Here is a 15,537-nt window from a genome sequence, read left to right on the forward strand (position 1 = left end):
TGAGCTTTAAGTTAAGCCGACGTGGATTGAGTAGATTATGGGTAAACAGTTGAAAGATGAGTCACTGGGTCATCGTTTCCGTCAGGTTGAGAATGGAGATATTATGGATTTTAGGTTGAATAATGAAGGGGTACTCTGTTTCTGTGGGAGAATCTATGTACCGAAGGATACCAACTTGAGGCAGTCGATACTACGAGAGGCGCATAGAAGTCCTTATGCTATGCATCCTGGTGAAAATAAGATGTATCGGGACTCTCCTAAGTTGTATTGGTGGCCAGGTCTTAAGTGTGAAGTTACTAACTTCGTGAGTAAATGTCTGACTTGCCAGCAGGTTAAGGCTAAACATCAGTTACCTTCTGGGTTGCTTCAACCAGTTAAGATTCCACTTTGGAAGTGGGAGAGAGTGACTATGGACTTCGTTAATGGGTTACACTTAACGCCTACTAAGAAGGATTTAGTATGGTCATCGTAAATCGATTGACCAAATCTGCCCATTTCATACCAGTTCGTACTGATTATTCTTTGTAGAAGTTGGCTAAATTGTATGTGGCTGAGATAGTGAGACTGCATGGGGTACCAGTTTCCATAATATCTGATAGGAATCCTCGCTTTACGTTTTGGTTCGAGAAGAAGTTGCGTGAAGCTTTTGGTACAAGTTTGGACTTCAGTACTGTGTTCCATCCTTAGATAGATGGTCAGTTAGAGAGGGTGATTCAGATATTGGAGGACATGTTAAGGAGTTGTGTGATTGATTTTCGAGGTAATTGGGAAGAATACTTACCGTTAGCAGAGTTTGCTTATAACAATAGCTATCAGTCTACCATACAGATGGCACCTTACGAGGCATTATATGGTCATAGGTGCCGTACTCCTTCATGTTGGACTGAGTTGGGCGAGCGGCATGTTCTGAGCCCTAAATTGGTTTCTGATACTGAGGATAAAGTTAAACTAATTCGGGATTGACTAAAGGCAGCATTAGATAGACAGAAGTCATATGCGAATCTGAAGCGTAAGGAGATTGAGTATTTCGTGGGGGACTTCATTTTTCTCAAGGTCTCACCATGGAAGAAGGTACTAAGGTTTGGAAGAAAGGGCAAGTTGAGCCCTAGGTTCATTGGGCCTTACCGCATACTGAAACGTGTGGGACCGGTTGCCTATCAGCTAAAATTACATCCAAAGCTAGATCGGATTCACGATGTGTTCCACATCTCTATGTTGAGACGCTACCGCTCTAATCCCACGCATGTTATTTCGGTTGAGGAGATTGAGGTTAGGCCAGATCTGACTTTTTGAGGAGAAATCAGCTCAGATATTGGAGCTTAATGTAAAGGTTTTAAGGAGGAGGTCTATCCCACTGGTTAAGGTTCTTTGGCGTAACCACAACTCTGAGGAGGCCACATGGGAACCCGAGGAGGTGATGCGACAACAATCCCCTCATCTGTTCTGATCAGGTAAATTTTGAGGCCAAAATTTTCTTTAAGGGGGTAAAGTTGTAACGCCCTAAAAAAATAAAAAGTTCTAAGTATTTGTTTTTGTATGTTTGTGTCACAGAAATATTTGTCTACTTCAATGGTTATGTGTTCTAGGAGCGTCTGAGAAGTCTTGGGTTCAAGCCTTGGCTTGTGCAAAAGTTTTGTTTTTATTTTGAATAAGCCCTGTCTCTGGTCTGTAAGTTCTTAAATAAATGTGGGTGAAACATGCCAGAAAGAGGCCTGCTGGTCTAGGGGATAAGTAGCATGATACCAATGTCTAAGGTCTGAAGTTCGAGTCTTGGTCTACTCAATGAATTTTATTTTGCTGTGAGTACATAAGAGTGTTCTAACTTGGCCAAAACGCTAAAGAGTTTGAATGGGTTTCAATTATATGGTGGAGAGATTGGAGCAGATATTTGAAGAGTGGATTTAGGGATTGGTGGACCGTTTGAGTGATTTGGGGAGGAAAATTCAGGATTTTGAAGTGTGGGAGAGTTACTGCCAAATTGGTATGCTAGCCACTCAAGAATTCAGCTAGGGATTGGTATGTTTTCTCTCCTCATTTTTGGTTTCTAACTTTTTTCTTTTTGTTTCTTTTCACTTATTGGTTTTGTGGCTGAATATTTCAAAAGACCATTAGAGTAGTCTCGTGTCCTTTTTGTTGTTGTTGTTGTTTATTCTGAGTTTACACTTCCCTTGAGTTCTCTTTAACCGATTGGCTCTCCTCTATTAGTCATTCTCTCTGTCTTCTTTTTCCTTGGCTGATTCTCTTCTCCCCCTCTCTCAAGCTTTGGCTGAATACACCCCCTCTTTTTCTCTCTCAATTCTTTCCCTTTTCATCTTGCTACCTTGGCCGAATACTTTATCTCTCCCTATCTATTTTTGTTTTCGAATTTGGAAAGTGTTCTTTGATCAATCTGGTTCAAGTGCATGGTTCTTCTCTCTCTCTCTATCGATTTTCCTTGGCGAAATATTGGTAGGTAAGCCTCTTCCTTACTTTTTTCCCTTTCAGCTTTTAACTTTTCTGGGTGTCGTCTCTTCTCTTTTCCTGTTCTTTCTATTATCCCTCTATTTACTCTTTTAGATCAATCCTTCTTCTCAGTTCTTTGTACGCTACATCACTAATCTGCAATCTGCTCTGTTGCTGTTGGTAATTAGTTTAAGGTTGTTGTAAAGAATCATAGGTTACTATACGAAAGGTGATGTTGAGCAAAAAGTGTGGTTCAGTTGAAATTGTATTGTACTCCAAGTATGGGTTTAATAAAAAGGTTGTGACTTTTGTGTAGGTGGTGATCGAGGTTGATTGGCACATCTCCTAAGAACTAGGGGTGCAACTACGATTGATTTTAGGTAAGGAGATTGTAATCAATTTGGAACTCCTTTAGGTCCCATTTGAAACATGACTTAAGTAACTGATTAGATGTCCTTTTGATTTAATTCAGGTATAAGAGTTTTCGGAGCGCGGTTAACTTCAAATCACATCAAGTGTGTAAAAACACTACCCCTAATTGTAGTTTAGCAAAAGCCGAAATAAGTGACTGTTGATGCTACACGAGCGTGCACTTGCTTATGTGGCAGTCCGTATGCCTAAACATGGGTGAATGATCGTTGAGGCCGTCCATGAGCAATTACATGGGCCATTTTGGGCCAAACTGAGCCATGTGGGCCCCACGAGCCTATGGGCCCCATACGGTTAAACCATATGGACGTGTAGAGAATGTTGGGCCAGATTGTGTAATCCATACGATCAAGGTTATTTCTGGGCTATGTGGGCCACACGAGCGTGTGGGCGCACATGGGCTCGCAATATGGGCTGTGGGCCTATTTTTACTGTTTGACTGTTACGGTTGCACGGGTAGCCCAAGACGACTTTGGACCTACTATCGAGTCGGTAAGTGTACCTAGACCCCCTAATTGATAAAATGACTATTATGCCCCTGCATGAAAAAAATGATAGTTATGCCCCTATGAGATGAATGATTATATTTGAGCATGCCATTTTTAACATGTTGAATACATATATGATTTATGACATGACATGACATGACATGATGCATGATATGTTGCATGGGGATGGGTTTTATTATGATTGGAGGAAGTGTACTGTACTGGCAGCTCTACTACAAATATTGTTTAGTGCCGCAACCGGTACTACTTGGAGTGTAGGGATGGGTGGGTTGATTATATCCCCATATGGAGTGTAGGGTTGGACGGAGATGGAATGTAGAGACTGGTTGGGTAGGATCTCTTGATTGCATATCTGTCTTGTCTCACACCGAGATGGGCTCGCCCAAACTAATTACGATCATCGTAAGGGCTAAGTCCCTAATCGACTTGAACTATCACCGATATAGGCTTAGGCCCAGATTGCGTATACTCACTGTTTGTTTAATGGTTGTGGGATTACACACTGAATTTTCATAACTCACCCATTTGTTTATCTATAAAGGTACTCCCTAGACTTAGGTGGATCGGTGCTGCGAGGAACTCAAAGGTGGCCACACAACCGCACATACTTACTTAATTGATTTTAAATTATAAGTAATTTTATTCTGGGTATTTTATTGTAATAAGACCTCTTTGGTTTTTATTTTTAATGTAGGATTGTTATTTGCTTGATTTATAACCACTAGCAGTAGGAAAATGATGCGAGTTTTCAAAAAAAAAGTTTTTCAAGGACACCATGAATACGAAACCTGGTTTAAAAGCTTTTGAAAGTAATAACATTTTAAAATAAATTAATCATAATGACGTTTTAATATGATTAACATTTCAACAAACACCTTTCATTTTGAAAATGAATAAACATATCTTAAGATCACATAAAGAAGTTAAATAAAGAATGGGTTTTCAACAAGATTATAATTTACGAAACACACTTCAATGTGACATCGCTAGATTCGGCCATAACATCCAGGCCGGTTTTGGGGTGTTACATTAGCTCGCTTGGAAAGCATCTCTATCTATTTGTAAAAAAGTTTTCATCAGAGTCGGGAGATATCCAGTCCGAGAACCGACTAAACGTAGCTCTTGTACCACTAAATGTAACACCCCTAACCCATATCCGTCATCGAAACAAGGTTTTAGAGCATTACAAGAACTTTTAGAAACATTTACAGATAAATCATGCAAGTTGCTATTAAAATTCTGAAATCATTCGTAACATCCATTAAATGGATCCTTGAGGTCCAATACGAGCAGTAGAATCGAGTCAGGACTTAATCGGATCCTCTAAGAATTTTTCACAACATTTCAAAAATTTTCTAAGGTGCAGGGCTCATACGCCCCTGTGGTCCATGGGACATGCCCGTGTAACCCTAGGACACTCCCATGCTGGAGGCCATTTTCGACCTTGTGTAACTCTCTGACTTGTGCACACGGTTGTGCCACACGCCCGTGTGCTAGGCCGTGTGGTTAATTAATTCATTTCTAATTTAGGTGAAGGTTTCATATGGACAAGACACACACCCGTGTTCTAGGCCATGTAGCTCTCACGGCTGAGACACACGCCCCTGTTCTAGGCAATGTAGCTCACACGGCTGAGACGCACACCCATGACTCTGCCCGTGTACTCAATTCTGAGCATTTTTTTTAACTTAAGGTGCAAGGGACACATGGCCTAACTACACGGCCATGTGTCACACACAGTCTAGACATACGCCTGTGTGTATGCCTGTGTGGACAAAATAAAGCCATTTTTAGCATCATTTCTCACCCAAATTCACACCAATGACCTACACTTAAACTCACATCCATAAACCAACCAAGTCAAGCATTCAAATTTAGCAAATTCCATCATTCATCATGGCATACCATTTCATGCATACATGTAACACCCCTAACCCGTATTCGTCTACAGATTAGGGTTACGAGGAATTACCAAACATAAGAACAGTTCATCACAATCACTTATTACAATTCATGCACAAATTTATATCAACTCTTTATAATAACTTTGTACTCAATTAGCAACCAATTACTCATCCATGTAAGTCAAGTCTGCATATACAAAGCAATTACCAATATAAATCGAACATACATTATGAATCATTTTACAAAATTAATCCATGCTATAAAATTTAACCATATCAATATCATTATCTTTTGTCAAATTAAAATTTCAATTCAATTAATATGTGTCAAACCTTACCACATATATCTCGTAAAATATTAATACATGAGACATTTTTAAACATTACCAATTAATCAAATATAATCATGTGCATTACTAATTCAAGTGCAATCCACTATAATATTTTTAATCATTTTTGAACATCAAAGATATTTCATAGCATACCTAATCTGCATGCTCAAAAACCAATCCAAACCAAATATGCCTAGCCATTTTAACTCATCACAAGGCTATGTGCATAAGACCATATTAATTTAAACCATATAGTTCTCAACTTATAGTATTCACGCATTTGCATTACTTAACCAAACAAAAACCAACATGATTTTTACCACTTATAAAACATATACTAATCATGCTTTAGAAATTAAACATATCAATAATATTTATTTCATCATTTTACCGATCTCATTAACATAAAACATATCATATCGCATATGCTTTATATTTCTATTAGCCGAACATATTAACTAAATAACATGGCATTTGAACTCTTAAAATAATCATTAATCATAATTCATTTTCATGTACTCAACTTACAGCAATACATTCATTTATAAGCTTTCCCACATGCACATATTTGCCTAAGTTGAACTATACCTCATGGTTAACTAAGCAAAATTTTACAAATACACACAAGCATATCTAAATGTCGAATTTCACTTGCAACATAACCAATTCATACATTGCTCACTTGACTATCATTAATCATTTTTCATGTAATTTAGCCAAATCAAAACATGTCAATTTCATATGCTATAAATCATGCCAAAATTTCATATACACAACAAAATCAGTTTATATATATTCGCTCATTTAATATGACTTCGATATAACAGTTAAAACATATCCATTCTTGCCATTGTAAACTGAACATAAATAGTCAAATATCATAGCCGAACATACAATAACATATATATATACATAACAATTTGACCTTTACATACCAAATCACCAAAATCATGACATAGGCACATATGTATTCATTTATCTATCATCAACCAAATATAACAGCTTATCACTTCCATTTCCCAAACTAATAAATAAACAAATTACAATAAAAATGTAATTAAATAATAAACCATACCCAAAACACATCCAACAACCATACGTAATTCACTTGAGCCGAATTATAACAACCACAAATGCATATCATACCAATTAACAATCTTACCAAGAGGAGCTAATTATAAACCATACTTATCATTACTTCATACCAAATCATATATCAAGCACACCACAAACATATTTCATGAAACAAAATTCCCAACATGAACTTATACCATGACTGAAAATGCATAAACATAAGCATCATTACTAGCCATTTTCGCATAGCTTTACATTTACAATTTCAAAACTAACCAAAACACAAGTCATCCTATACATGCCATAGATTCAAAGTTCAACTTTAAAAAAAAAATACCAAAATAGCGATCGATAGTGTGACGGATTTATCTGACTATCCCCGAGCTTGTTACTAGCTTTCAAAAAAATCTATAAAACAATGAACAAACACTCACACAGTAAGCTTAAATAGCTTAGTAAGTCATAAGAAAATAATTTATTTTAATGACATACATAATTCAATTAAACTAGACTAAACCAAACAAAATTTAACCAAATGTACATGTATTATGCTTACAAATTCAATCATTATCTCATAAACATTAACATTATAATATTAATGGCCGAATGTACAAATACTCATAAATATAAATAATTCTCACTTTTATAATGCATATTTCATATATAAACCACAAGTACACATTTACCTTATTTTCCCAATCCTTTAACTTAGCACATACTTGACCTCTTAGCTCGATTTCACATTCGATCATTACTTAATATTGCCGTGGAACCATTCAGAATTAATAAGGATACTCAGATAGTCGAAAAGCTTGTACAATGCCAACGTCCCAGACGTGGTCTTATATGAAATCAAATATGATGCCGATGTCCCAGACATGGTCTTACACGTAAATCACAGATCGATGCCAACATCCCAGACGTGGTCGGACACAGAAACACATATCGGAATCCTATGTCATGACATATGTATCCTAACTATTCCTGAGGTTCATACGAGGCTTTCGGGCGTTGTAACTCAATAAATTTAGACCCGTAAATACTTTTTCCATACATATATAAATTCAGCTTGAACATATATATACAAGTAATAATTCGATTCGGCACAAATAAAATATATACAATCAAATTTAACAACATTTATTTACTTATGAATTACCTTGGATAACGACGAAAGAACCGGGACGATTATTCGACAACTTTAGATTTCCCCCGATCCAATTCTGATTTCCTCTTTTCTTAACCTAAATTAATACAAACTTAACTTGTTTATTAACATATTCATTTAATTTAGTCCAAAAACACATAAATGGGCAATTTTGTAACGCCCCAAATTTCAGGCCTAGAAGTATTGAGTCTTGAGCATGGGAATTGTTAGGAGGTTGCACATAAATGTTTAGTTGTGTAAGAAAATGACACAAATAATTGACTGCTTGAGTGGTTATGTGTCCTGAGAAGTGTGGGAAGTCCTGGGTTCAAACCTAGGCTTTAGCAAAAAAAAAAAATTATTTTAAGTGAATAAAACTCTAGGTTTTGATTAGTAGGTTTTTAAATTATTGTGGGTAAAACATGACACAGGGAGCCTGCTGGTAAATGGGGTAAGTGGCATGTTACTAATGTCTGAAGTCTGAAGTTCAAGTCCTGGTTTGCACAATAAGGGGGTCAATTTTTTATACTTTGGACGGCTAGTGTTTGTGTTGCATTAAAAGTCTAATAGGTGAGAAGTTGGAGTGATTTGAGGAGGCTTTTGAGGAGTGGATCAAGGGGGTGGTAGTGTTAGCCAAATTTTGGGAGGATATTGTGGAGAGTCTTAAAGCTTGTTTAGAGTTTGAACCGAAATTGGAACAATCTTGGACTCAAATTTCGGTAGGAGTGTGTTAGCTCCTCATTTTTGTTTTTTTTTCCTCTCCATTTCGGTTTTGCCAACATTCTTTGTTGCCTTTTTGCTACTGTACCAAATACTGCTAGGGACTTCGGGATTTCGGTTTTGTTTTGCCTTCGATTTTCCTTTTTCCTCCAGTCCCCTATCTATCAATTTTCTTTTCTCCTCTTTTCCGCTCTCTCTCTATTTACTCAATTTTTCTCCCCTTTTCATATTGCTCTTTGTAGGCCGATTACTGTTATCCATCATTCTTAGCGCTTTGTTTCGGTAAGTGGTTAATCGCTTGGTTTAGGTTATTTTACACTTTTGGTAATGGTTAACGAGAGTGGGTTGTTGTAACACCCCTTACTCGTACCTGAGGCCGGGATAAGGTACGAGGCGTTACCGGACAAACATACAAACATTAAACTAAAATACGAGCCATAAAATTTCGTTCATATTTCAAAACGTTCATTCACTTACACATAGTTCCTTATTTGAGTCTACGAAGCCCAAAACATACTTTAGAAAGGGTTCGGGACTAAACCGAGAACTTACGAAAATCTTGGAAATTTCATGCTTTAAGGCTCCACACGCCCGTGTCCCAAAGTCATGTTCCATACACGGCTGAGACACATGGTCGTGTCTCTGCCTGTGTGGAATATACCTAGGCTATTTTCCAAGCTTTGGTCAACCTTAATCTCCTACACACTTATACAACATCAAAAGCATAAAACATGGTATCCATTTAATGATTAAATATTCTCAATTAAACCACAAACATAGCATTTGTTTATCATCATACATGTGTCTTTCATACTCATTTTACCTTGTTTATTATAGTACCACTTGTACATTTATACCAAGATTATCATCTTACCAAATATCTTTAGCTTAATCATCAAGCATTCATATTTAAAACTAGATCATATCTTTATAAAATACCATAATTCAGATGCGCAAATAACATGTTTGCCTAAAACATTTTAATTCAACTCCATACCCTACAAGCATTACATTGAGACTAGTCATATATATATATACATATCATGATACATATCATTCTCTTTCTGCTTTTCTTATAAACACATATCATTTATTTCAATATATCAATATTTCATATACCATAGTTTCCATGTATTCCACATATATTTATTTCCTCTCCATTCCACATCCTTAATGTATATAACATTCTTGTAAGTACGATTTCACAATTTACTAATAAATGCTCACATCAAAAGTCCACACAAGTCATAGTCACTTACTTATTTATAATTCGAGCTACAGAGCTCCAAATTAAGATCTGTAAATTTCCCCTGAAACTAGACTCACATATCTTTGTACCATAAAATTTTCATAATTTTTGGTTTAGCCAATTAGTACAGTTTATTCATTAAAATTTCCCCTATTTCACATTCTGACAGTTCTGACCTCTCTTCACTAAAAATTAGTTATCTCATAATACAGAAATCGGATAATGTTCTTGTTGATTTATATTGAAAATAGACTCATTAGGGATTTTAAAATATAATTTTAAGCCTCTAATTATTTTTATCCAAATTTTGTGATTTTCCAAAGTTAGAACAGGGATCACGTAATCATTCGAACCAGTCTCACAAAAACATAAATATATCAAAATATAGAACTCCTTTTCTTGCTCTGTTTCTTTTATATGAAAATAGACTCATTAAGCTTTCATTTATCTCATTCAGTCTCTGATTCAGTTTTGATTATTTTGGTGATTTTTCAAAATCACGCCATCATTCGTGTCAAAAGCAGTTTTATTGCTAATTCACTCTTTCACACTTTCTTTGTATTAGCCTCATTTTAACATACATATCACAAATCATTTTCACCACATTTCATACATCACAAGTATAGGCCCATGATCACAAGGTCACCATAAAATCATCCTCATGTATAACTTACTTGTTTATAACCTTACCACATCCTGGTCACTTAATGAACACATCATTCGCATAACCAAGTTCATGCACTTATTCATCACAAAACTCACAAAGCAATACATAGAGAGTCTCCAGTTGAACACTTCGGATCAATCCTCGATACTTGGTGGTTTCAGCACATAGCTCCACCCATCATAGAGTTCGGCTTTCTTGTACACATGGTGAACACTCAGTACCACCCATGTGACCTAGCCAATTTATCTCGTAGCTCTCTTGTCTACTTGGTGTCCTTCACTTGGAGCCACACATGCGACCTAGCTACATATATCCCGTAGCTCTCTTGTACACATGATGTGCACTCAACAGCATACATGTGACCTAGCTACATACTATCTGTATCATCCAATCTTTCCAAAGGTTCAACAGGGATTTCTCTCTCTTTTCCAACAATTTCACCAATCAAGTAATTATCCACAAACATATTTCTAATATTATTATAAAATATCATAATACAAGTAATATTGATGTATTACTTACGATAAACTTACATCTCATTTAATATCAAGGCAATAACATTAAATTACACATTGCCTTATTAAAAATCATATGAACTTACAATTTCCCATAATATCCATAATCATAGAAATCACATTTATGTATGATAATTCAATGCACTTCATGTACCATACACATATTTTTAAATCAATTCATAAACTTCGCACCATAATCATTTAATTTAACATAATTCAATTAATTCACTAAATTTAACTTTCAAATATAAATTACAAAGATTATTGTTTGTATTATTATCATACCAACTTACATACTTTCAATACCTCAAAAATTATAATAAATATATCAATTTTACATTGAAACATGCATAAATTAACGCTTATTATACATATGAACTTACCTCGATACTAAAACGATCATTTTACCAACTTTCTCAATTTTCGATTTTTCTCTCATTCTAGGTTCAAATCTCATTTTTCGGGATCTAAAACATCATATTTTACTTATTTAGTTAATGTACTATTCAAAACAGTCCTTAACTCAAACTTTGGAAAAATTACAATTTTGCCCCTAAACTTTTGCATATTTACACTTTTGCCCCTAGGCTCGTGAATTAAACTTCATCCCTTATTCTTATGTTTTATGACATGATGATCACTTTTCCCTTCTATGGCAACATCAAATTCTCACTCTAACATATACTTATGACTATTAGGTATTTTTACCGATTAAGCCATTTTACTCGTTTTCATTCAAAACCGAGTAGCACAAGTTGTCTAACATAATTTAAAACCTCATATTCTATCATAAAACAGCAAAATAAACACATTTCACCTATGGGTATTTTTCCAAATATGAACCCTAGCTTAAATTATTGATAGAATAAGCTTAATCAAATTACCGGGATTCCAAAAACGTAAAGAACTTGAAAAACGGGGTTAGAACGGACTTACTATTGAACTTGGAAAGCTTGAAAACCCTAGCTATGGTTTCCCCCATGCTAATTTCGGCCTCCATGAAAAAGATGAGTAAATTTTGGCTTTATTTTCCCTTTTTATTTCTTTTAATTACCAAATGACCAAAATGCCTTTCCTTACTAAACTTTCAAAAATTCCATCCATGTCCAATTTTTGTCCATCACTTAGAAATTGGTCAAATTGCTATTTAAGACCTCCTAATTAATATTTCAAAGCAATTTCATACTAGAAACTTCTAGAATGCAAGTTTTGCAACTTATTCAATTTAGTCCCTAACTTCAAGTTGAGCACTTTATGCATAGAATTTCTTCACGAAATTTTCACACAATCATGCAATCATATCATAGACCTCAAAATAATCATAAAATAATTATTTTTATCTCATATTTTATGGTCCCGAAACCTCTGTTCCAACTAAACCCAATTTTGGGCTATTACAGTTGTAATACAGATTTTTGCCAAGGATCGTGAGGTAATCTTGGTCGGCAGTTGAGGGGGCCTAAATCACTCTCGTTCAAGTAAGGCAAATATCAATATTATTTTAGGATTAAGTATTTAAAGAGGGTGATTAACCCTGTTGATTAATGGACTGACAGAGTGATTGATTCAATATAGGTTGGTGTTCGTTGGCTTCTGCGCCTTTTCGCAATTAGGTGTGTAATCATTGTCTTAACCGTAAATCAGTAAAAGTCAGAAAATAAGACCGTTGATGCCACATGGGCGTGCGATCACTCGTGTGGTAACCTTAAACGCATAAACATAGGTACTGGATTACGAAGGCCACCATGGGCGATCATATGGGCTTAGGCCGTTTTGGGCTTAGGCCGTTTTGGGCCATGTTGGGCCGAAATGATGACCGAAATACCCCTATAGGGTAAAATGACCGAAATACCCCCATAGTGTAAAATAACTGAAATACCCCTATAGGGTAAAATGACCGAAATATCCCCATAGGATAAAATGATCGAAATACCCCCATAGGGTAAAATGACTGAAATACCCCCATAGGGTAAAATTACCGAAATACCCCTATAAGGTAAAATGATTGTAATACCCCTGCAGGATAAAATGACAGTGATACACTTTAGGGTAAAATGACTGTAATACCCCTGTAGGGTAAAATGACTGTAATACCCCTGTAAGGTAAAATGACTGATTTGCCCTACGATGTGTATGAGTGTATTTGAGCATGCCACATTATATGTATGTTGCATCCATGTAAGATATTACGATACGATGCATGACATGTTGCATGGGGTTGGGATTGTTATTTTGGAGGAAGTGTACTGTACTATACTAATATGGTCGCACGGGTCGCCCAAGACGACTGTGGACCTAAGGTTGCACGGGTCGCCTAAGACAATTGTGGACCTACTAATGGCTTTAAGCCGTTCATATTACTGGCAACTTTGCTGTAATACTGTTTAGTGCCGCAACCGGTTCTAATCTTGGTGTGTTTGGCCGGGTGGGTCAATTTTATGCCCACATGGTATGTTTGGCAGGACAAAGTGGTGTGTAGAGGCTAGAGTGGGTAGGATTTCTGATTGCATTACTGCAGTGATACTGTTACTGTAATGGGCTAAGGCCTACATTGATATTGATACTATAACGGGCTCAGGCCCAAACTGCCTCTATCTATTGAATAATTGACTGCTTGTTTGCTAGGGGATTTCACACTGAGTTTTCGTAAACTCACCCCTCTGTTTATCTGTACAGGAAGTCCCCAGCCTTAGGCGGATCAGTGCTGCGAGGGATTCGGAGGTGGCCACAGTGCTGCTCCTGGTTTATATTTGACTTTTATTTACTAAGACTTCGAATTGGGTATTTATTTATGTAATAAGGCCTCTCCAAGGTTTAAACTTTTAATTTGGGATTTTTACTTGCTTTGATATAAATTGCTAGTTGTAGTAAGAAGACGTGTTTTCAAAAGATAACTATTTTTCAAAAACACCACATCTTTTTAATATAAATTTAAAGCTTCCGCAACAAACATAGTTTTAAAGTGTATTAACAACCTAATATGATTTACAAATTTTCGTTAATGATATAATAAGGTTTTAATATATAACGGGCTTTCCAATGAAATTATGGTTTTGAGAAACACTTCAATATGACATCGGCAGATTCAGCCATAACGTCTAGGCCGGGTGTGGGGTGTTACAAATTTACACTTTTGCCCTTGGCATTTTACATTTTTCATAATTTAGTCCTTATTTCACAAAACACATAATATTCAAAATTCCACCACACTCATGCTTGGCCGAATTTCACTAAAATCCCTAGCAACCCATTTCTTTCATTTATTTCACATTTTAACCACTCAATTTACAAAATTCATAATTTAATCCCAAATTGGCATTTTCACTAAAAATCATTTAATTAAACATGAAAATCTATTAGCACATATTTATTTTTCATCATCAAACACAAAAATCATCAAGCTTTCAATAATGGCAAAACACAAAATCATCATCAAATTCAAAATTTCAAGCATGGGTCAGCTAGTATTCAAAACAACTATCTCAAAAACGTAAAAATCATGAAAAATCAAGTAAAAACGAACCTTGAATCAAGCTTCAAGAGTGCCGAATATTCAAAGCTCAAGAACCCTATTTTCTTTTCTAATTTTCGATGAGAAGATAATGAATAATGGCTTTCATTTCTTTTGTTTTAATTTTACTAACTTATATTTCTAATTTAAAAAATTAACCTTGGTTAAAACATTGTAAAATCACATATATTAAGTCCATTACCGGCCACTAACCTTAATAGTGGCCTAATTTCATTTTAAGGACTTTACAATTAATAAATCATAGCAAATAAGTACTTTAACAAATAGAAAGCCACTTTTACATTTTACACGATTAAGTCCTTTTTATTAAATCGAGCACACAAACTATAAAATTTTCACACGAAACTTTCACACATATCAGTTCACATACTACAAACACCAAAAATAATTTTAAAATATTTTTCTGACTCGAATTTGTGGTCTCAAAACTACTTTCCGAATAGGGTCTACACTGGGCTGTTACAATACATGTCTACAATCATACCTTAGTTCAATCCATGTATTAAACATGATTTGATAAACTATTTAACATATATATTGCTACCATAGTTTGACATTATAATTATATTTAAACAAACCACTACTAGACATTCCAATGGCTAGATTACAAGCATCATTTACATTTACATGCCAATATGACCAATATATCCTATACATGCCATTACAACCATAATTGATTTACCATATTGTACTGACATGGGTCGATGGATAGTGTGAGTGATCTCCGCCGAGCTTCCAATCCAACGAGCTTTCAAACTCTAAAACAATGAAATAAAACTAAGTAAGCATAAAATGCTTAGTAAGTTCGTATAACAGGGTACTTAACTTGCCATTCATTCTATTTTGAGGTAACTATGTAAGGTATAATCAATCAGTTTGATCTCAAGCCCTACACACATTCTCATTGCCCTTGTTAGTCATATATTCCATATTAACATCGAAACATATATGGGCTCAACAACAATTAAGTTTCCAAGCACATATGCTTTCCACAACATGTGTTCATTCAATATGCAT

The sequence above is a fragment of the Gossypium arboreum genome, chromosome 3 (assembly GCF_025698485.1).
Source record: "Gossypium arboreum isolate Shixiya-1 chromosome 3, ASM2569848v2, whole genome shotgun sequence".
In the NCBI taxonomy this organism is placed as follows: Eukaryota; Viridiplantae; Streptophyta; class Magnoliopsida; order Malvales; family Malvaceae; genus Gossypium; species Gossypium arboreum.